General features: G+C 42.2%; 1 non-coding gene and 1 pseudogene across 1 annotated transcript; one reads left to right on the top strand and one right to left on the bottom strand.

The window, feature by feature from the left end:
- Positions 1 to 241: 241 nt before the first annotated feature.
- LOC121796603 lies at positions 242 to 1,925 on the top strand (annotated as a pseudogene).
- A 531-nt stretch (positions 1,926 to 2,456) lies between these two features.
- On the bottom strand, positions 2,457 to 2,528 carry TRNAD-GUC. The gene has a single exon. It is a non-coding gene; the product is annotated as a tRNA-Asp (tRNA).
- Positions 2,529 to 8,171: the final 5,643 nt, after the last annotated feature.

Raw genomic sequence — 8,171 nt, 5'->3', positions numbered from 1 at the left:
TTCCCAGCAATTCAACAACCGGATCCGGGTCCGGATCCCTCGCCGGAGCCGGAATCCCTGCCACAGCTTACGAGGACACGGTCCTTCTCCATGTCCATGTCCTCCGAGGAAGGGATCGGCCGGGTCACGCCAACCCGGTTCGAGTCTGATCTCAAGGATCCGGCGAAGCGCACGCCGCGGGTGCCGAAGGCTGGCGCGGGTCCAGGAGCGGAGGGAGAGGCATGAGGTCGGGCCCAGCGCCATGTCCACGGTGGGGTATCTGGAGAGTCAGAGGAAGCCGCAGTCGCTAGTGGTTGGCGGCGGCGTTGGGGGATGCGGCGGCGGGGGAGTGTGCGGCGGAGGTAGGGGTTCGGATGAGGGGTCGGGTCCCGGCCGGGAGAGCACAGACGTTTACTATGAGATGATGATTCAAGCTAATCCTGGCAATGCTCTTCTCCTCGCCAATTATGCTCGATTTCTTAAGGAGGTAGTTTTTCTTCTGCGAATTAATCTCGGATTAGGTTTTGGGTGGAAAATTGGGGCATGATTTTATACCTTATGCCTTCAATTTTGTGTAGGAGCCTTTGTGTGTTTGAGTTATTTATGGTTTGAAGAACTATACTGTTTATCCTTTTTGTGTGAATTGTGTTTGGAGGGTTGCGATTTGAATTTGGAATTGTTTGATGTGTGTGTGTAGGTTAGGGGAGATTGGTGAAGGCAGAGGAGTATTGTGGAAGGGCGATTTTGGCTAATCCGAGTGATGGTAATGTGCTATCGCTCTACGCGGATTTATATGGCAGACGCAAAGAGACGCTGTTCGAGCCGAGGCCTATTTTGATCAAGCTGTCAAAACTGACCCCAATGATTGGTGAGGATATGATTCTTACCTTCTTGCTGTTTATGTGTTGGTTGTTTGCTTAGATTAGTAACAATGGTCTGAGCTATGAATACTTTGCAATGAATGAATCTGAGGATATGATTCTTGCTTTCTTGGTTTCTTTATTATCTTTGAAGAAAAGATTATATAATTGTGTTGGCCTTTTTTGTTTGCTTAGTTAGTTTCTGAGCTATGTATACTTTGCAAGTGAATGAATCTCCATGAGAATTATGTGATACAGAGCAAAAAGGATATGATTCTTCTTGCCGTTTTGGTCCTTTTATTATCTCTGAGGGAAAAGTTTGTTATGATTGAGTTGGCCATTTTGTTTGGCTTGTTAGTTTAGACAGTGGTTTGATTCTATGAATACTTGCAATGAATGAATCTCCATGAGAATTATGTGATACAGAGCAACTAGGATATAATGTTTTGTTCCATATTTATGTGTAGTGACTTAACTATCTCCACTTCATTGCTAATTTATGCATTATTCTGAGCACATGCTATTTTGATTTGTTTGACAAACCTGTCAATGTGTTCTCACACTATGAACAATTAAAAAGGTTAACTAATCCTGTGATAAACTTAAAACTTGTGCAGCTTTTGGCTAATTGGGAAACATACAGTGATTTCATGAGTTTTTTCCTTGGTTGAAACTTTATTTCATGGTGCAGCTATGTTCTCGCTTCATATGCTCGATTCTTATGGGATGCTGAGGATGACGAAGAGGAAGAAGAAGAGGAGGAGGAAGCAGTAAACGATATGTACGAGAAAAGAAGCAATCTTCCGTCCAACTTCTTACAAGAGGGAGCTTACTGGCCTCCTATCACAGCAGCTTCTTAGTAATATAGCGACACAACATCGAAATATAGTAGTCATCAAGTGCCAAGGAGAAAATTGTGTAACATTCTTGAATCTTGATGAAATTTTGCTTCTTGGTATGTTTTCTTGCTCTGTTGTACTGTACATATTAAAGAATAGCAAGATTCTGACTGTAACATCTCTCTGTATGAACAATGTTCAGGTATCCATGTTTCTAATATAAGTGGTTTAGCTCCCTTTAATTTCATTTGGATGATGACTTAGAATATGATGAATTTTCTTGTTTTTTTTGGATTTTAGCCTTGTTTTTCTTCTTTGCAAGTAGCTGATGAGGGTCCCCTTGGAAAATCTTGAGTTGTTGCAGCAAAAAAATTATCAGCCACACTTAATGATATGCCATATCTTTCCCTGTTTGTGGATTTAGTTTTCTTTAAAATTTCAAAATTAGATCTAGGGATTTTGGTTATTGGTTTGAATAAGTCTATCGTAAATATTTTTGTAAACACATGTCATCCATGAAAGTTCTGAATGATATTTCTTGTATAATTTGATCTATGGCAAATATAAAAGGGTATTTAGTAATTTACACAAATATGTACGTATAATCATAATCATTTAACTGTAAACTAAAAACAAAATTTATATGATGAAAAGTGAAAAGTAATTAAAATTTTGAATTAGATATGTAAACACTGTTTTGCATTCTTAGGGGGAAATTAGCGAAAGCAAAAAATATGTAAATTTAAAAAGAAAATTCGAAAATGGGAGAAAAAAGAAACGCCGTTGCCGGGGATCGAACCCGGGTCACCCGCGTGACAGGCGGGAATACTTACCACTATACTACAACGACTTGTTGTTTAAGTATCATGCAATAATATTATTTATTTTCTCATTCATTTTTGAAAAAAAATATCATTTTTAGTAATTTGACAATAGTTATAATAACGTATTTTGCTTTAAGATTTTCAGATATATATTACTACATATTTTCCGTTATAACTTCATTTTCATCATCGAAATAATTAGGATACTAGTAATTTATCCGAGTTAGGAAAGTGGGATGGAATTCTAATGATTAATGATAATTAGTTTGGATTATTTTGAAATTGTGAATGACGAGGTCATGGCCCATTAGATAGACTTGGCAATGTGCTGGAATGGACTAAATGTTTCTATTGCAAAAATATTAAAGATATTTGGGCCTTTGGAATGTCTATGGTTCGCAGCATTTAGATATACTTATGTTCATACATGAAATATGTTGGGATTTACTCACACACAAGGCTTTCACACACTCAAGAAGATCACACACACACTCACTGTTGTATGAGATCACACAATGCAGAAACACACACACTCACACTTTGAGTATTGAAGATGATAATCTTGGAGAGAAACTGGAAAACTCTTTATTGATTAAACTCTACTCTAAACTACATACACGGTGAGCTATTTAAAGCTCTACAATCAAGTAGCAACTGCTACTAACTAACTACAAGAAGAATCAAGAAAGCAAGAAGAATAACCGCTACATCTCAGCTAACTAACTGCTGCTCCAACGGCTAGTTCGGCTAGGTTTGCTTTCTTCCTTCTCGGTTCAAGACCGAACTCCTTCCTCGGCTCAAGACCGAACTCCTTCCTCGGCTCACAACCGAACTCTTCCTTCTCGGCTCACAACCGAACTCTTCCTTCTCGGCTAGTTCCAGCTCAAAGCCGAGCTTCCTTCTTCTGCCTTCTTCTTCTCGGCTAGTTCCAGGCTAGTTCCAGCTCGGTAAGCCGAGCTTACCGAACTCTGCCTTTTTCTTCCAACTGAAATGAGCACTCCATTATTACAATTCTCCACCTGAGGGCTCATCTCAGTTCTTGCACAAACATTGATCAATTTCTTGCAATGATCAAACTTGTCTCTACCTAGAGACTTTGTTAGCATGTCAGCCGGATTGTGCAAGGTGTTAATCTTAATCACCTTCACTCTCCCCTTCTCGATCTCATCTCGAATAAAATGGAACTTTATGTCTATGTGCTTGCTCCTTTCATGAAAACCCGGATGTTTAGCCAAGCACATAGCTGAGCTGCTGTCACAATGAATCACCATTGTCTTTTGATCAAAGCCAAAGTCAGAAATCACTCCCTGAATCCAAAAGCTCTCCTGTACAGCTGCAGTGAGAGCTATATACTCTGATTCTGTTGTTGAGAGAGCAACAACACTTTGCAACCCCTGACTTCCAGCTGATTACAGTTCCAAACATGGTGAAAAGATAACCTGTTTGGGACTTCCTGTTGTCCAGGTTTGCAGCATAGTCTGCATCACAATAGCCCTGCACAACCTCCTCAGATTCACCTTCCCAGCCATTGAAGACAATCCCCCAGTCCTTAGTTGACTTCATGTACCTCAATATCCACTTAAGAGCATTCCAATGCTCCTTCCCCGGGTCTGCCATGTATCTGCTAGTCACTGAGATAGCATGAGCAAGATCTGGTCTTGTACAAATCATAGTATACATAACACTTCCAACCACACTAGCATAAGGGATAGCCTCCATCTCATCAGCCTCTTGCTTAGTTTTAGGGGCCTGCTCCTTTGAAAGCTTAAAACTCTGGGACAGAGGAGTTGATGCAGCTTTTGCATTTTCCATTTTGAATCTCTGCAAAACTTTCTCAATATAGTCAGTTTGCAGCATCCACAGCTTCTTGCAGCCTCTATCTCTCTGAATATGTATGCCTAGGATCTTCCTTGACTCTCCTAGATCCTTCATTTCAAAGCTTGACTTCAGATCTTGTTTAACTTTCTGAATTTCTGTCATAGAAGGCCCTGCAAGTAGCATATCATCCACATAGAGTAATAGGTAGGCAATGGGAGTCTTGCCTGCCTTCTTGATGTAAATGCAATCATCATATTCTGACTTGGAGAAGCCAATCTTCTTCATCTGTGCATCAAACTTCTTATTCCACTGTCTAGGACTTTGCTTAAGTCCATAAAGACTTTTCTGTAACAGGCACACCTTGCCTTCTTCTCCAATCTTCACATAGCCCTCTGGCTGTTCCATGAAGATAGTTTCCTCTAGATCTCCATTTAGGAAGGCTGTCTTCACATCAAGCTGTTGTAGCTCCCAGTCAAGCTGATTCACCACAGCCAATAGGATCCTAATTGAAGTGTGCTTCACAACAGGTGCAAACACTTCATTGAAATCGATTCCCTCCTGCTGTGTAAAGCCTCTAGCCACCAGCCTTGCCTTGAACCTGACTCTATCCTTATCAGTGGTCTCAATCTTTCTTTTAAACAACCACTTACAGCTTACCAGCCTCCTTTCCTTACCATCTGTACTCAGCTTGGATTTGTCCACCAAAATCCATGTTTTGTTCTTGAGTAAAGACTCTATTTCCTCATTCATGGCTTCAATCCATCTTTCTCTATCTTTACTCTGCATAGCTTCTTTATATGTGAGTGGATCTGCGCCATCAATACTTTCAGCTGCACACAGAGCATAATACACAACATCAGAGAACCTTGTTGGTGGCCTTGTTTCTCTTCTAACTCTGTCCCTTGCAAGCTGATAGTCTCTGATAGAGTCTGATATAGACTCACCAGCCTGGTTGCCCTGAGTTGGAGCCTCTTCTTTATCTGAATCAGACTCACTCCCTGAGTCAATAACTCCACCTGCTCCTAGGCCAACCCCCACAGGCTCCACCTTGAAGAAATCACCCTCATCTTCATTGGAGTCCAGCTTATCTTTCAGGAATGGCATCTGATCCTCCAAGAACACCACATCCCTACTCACCAAGACCTTCTGCTTACCGGGCTCAATACACCAGAGCCTATACCCCTTAACACCCCTCTGATACCCCAACATAATACATTTCAGAGCCCTAGCTTCAAGCTTGCTTTGCCTAGCATGAGCATAGGCCACACAACCCAAACACCTTGTACTTTGAGTAGTCACTATGAGCTCCATACCACATGTAATCAGGAGTTTCAGATTTCAGGGCAGTAGATGGGCATTTATTGGTGAGATAGGCTGCTGTATACACAGCCTCACCCCAGAATCTGCTGCTCAAACCAGAACCAAGAAGTAGGCACCTCACCCTCTCTAGGATTGTCCTATTCATCCTCTCCACAACACCATTTTGCTGAGGATTACCAGGAACAGTCCTATGCCTCTTCATACCCTTCTCTTTACAAAACAGATCAAACTCAGCAGACAAGAACTCTAGGCCATTGTCTGTTCTTAAGCATTTAACACTTCTACCCTTCTCTAGCTCAACCTCCTTACACCATATCTTGAACTTTGTGAGTGTTTCAGATTTTTCTTTAAGAATATATACCCACAACTTCCTTGTATAGTCATCAATGATAGCTAGATAATACTTTCCTCCACCAATTGAACACACCGGTGAAGGCCCCCAAAGATCACTATGTATGTAGTCTAAAGGGGCTGTAGAAGAGTGAATACCTGTAGGATAGGGTGCCTTCTTAGCCTTTCCAAGTATACACTGCTCACAGGGGTTCATCTTGTTGAAATCTCCAGAGATCAGACCCTTCTTGATGAGTTCTTTCAAGCTTCCTTCAGCTGGGTGGCCCAATCTCTTGTGCCATAGCATTATGGAATCATCTGACACTGCATTGCTTTCTCCATCAACAGCCTTAGCCTTCAGATAATAGAGAATATGCTCTCTGTCAGCCTCCATCATCACTGCATCTCCAGATTTAACAAACAATTTTCCTTGACTCATCAATATGGTGAACCCTTTCTGCTCCAGCATTCCCAATGAGATGAGATTCCTCTTCACTTCTGGAATATACCTCACCCCAGTTAGGATCTTTATAGAGCCATCTTGTAGGCTTAGCTTTACCTTCCCTATTCCTCTGATCTGACAAATATGATTGTTTCCAAGAACAACCGTACCCGATGCTTCTTGAAGATCATGAAACCAGCTTCTATTGGGGCACATATGGAAGCTGCACCCCGAGTCCATTATCCACCTGTGACTGACCCCACTGTCACTAATATTCATAAGTTGAGCCGGGGGATCAGCACTCTCCACACAATCAGATTGGTTGTGTCCCTCAGAGGCTATCTTTCTCTTCCATGCATGACAATCTTTCTTCAAATGTCCAGGTTTCTTGCACCAATAGCAAGCTCTGGTTTCCTTCTGAGCATCAGAACTTGAGGGTTTAGAGCCCTCAAACTTCTTCTTGAAGTTCTGCTTCTTGAACTTCTTCACATTCAAGGCCTCTGCAGCTTGAACATTGGAGCTTGCAGAGCCTCTGTTGGCTGTCTTCTGGAGTTCTTTGGCCATCAAGGCTGAATAGACTTCTGCATAGGTGATAGGTTTATCTCTTCCATAGATAATTGCATCACTTAGCTGGTCATACGAGCTAGGCAAGGCATTCAATGTGAGAATGGCCTTATCCTCATCTGAAATCTTGACATCAACAGATCCCAGGTCATCAATGATCTTGTTGAACTCCTCTAGCTGCTCAATGATGGACCTATCTCCAGAAAAACTATAGGCATACAGCCTCTTCTTGAGATACAGCCGGTTAGCCAAGGATTTGGCCAAGTAAACTTCATCTAACTTGTCCAAGATCTCCACCGCAGTCTTGGCTTCTTGAACTTCCCTCAAGACCTTATCTCCAAGGCACAGAATCACTGCAGAATGTGCCTTGAGCTGCATCTCCTCCATCTTTGCCTGAGCTTTGTCATCAAGCACTGGAGCCTTTCCTTTCTCCTCTGGTTTTGCAAGAACTGCGGCCAAGCCTTGTTGAATCAAAACCGCCTTCATCTTCATCTTCCACAGGCTATAATCATTCTTGCCTGTGAATTTTTCTGCATCAAGCCTTGCTGCCATCTCTGAAACCGTTTGATCCTCTGCAAATCAGCTTCAATATCCCTTCCCACAAACGGCGCCACTTGTTGGGATTTACTCACACACAAGGCTTTCACACACTCAAGAAGATCACACACACACTCACTGTTGTATGAGATCACACAATGCAGAAACACACACACTCACACTTTGAGTATTGAAGATGATAATCTTGGAGAGAAACTGGGAAAACTCTTTATTGATTAAACTCTACTCTAAACTACATACACGGTGAGCTATTTAAAGCTCTACAATCAAGTAGCAACTGCTACTAACTAACTACAAAGAAGAATCAAGAAAGCAAGAAGAATAACCGCTACATCTCAGCTAACTAACTGCTGTTCCAACGGCTAGTTCGGCTAGGTTGCTTCTTCCTTCTCGGTTCAAGACCGAACTCCTTCCTCGGCTCAAGACCGAACTCCTTCCTCGGCTCACAACCGAACTCTTCCTTCTCGGCTCACAACCGAACTCTTCCTTCTCGGCTCACAACCGAACTCTTCCTTCTCGGCTAGTTCCAGCTCAAAGCCGAGCTTCCTTCTTCTGCCTTCTTCTTCTCGGCTAGTTCCAGGCTAGTTCCAGCTCGGTAAGCCGAGCTTACCGAACTCTGCCTTTTTCTTCCAACTGA

Source organism: Salvia splendens, chromosome 3 (genome assembly GCF_004379255.2).
Source record: "Salvia splendens isolate huo1 chromosome 3, SspV2, whole genome shotgun sequence".
Classification (NCBI taxonomy): Eukaryota; Viridiplantae; Streptophyta; class Magnoliopsida; order Lamiales; family Lamiaceae; genus Salvia; species Salvia splendens.
Note: the sequence above shows the minus strand (reverse complement) of the source record. Positions and strands in the feature narration are given on the sequence as shown.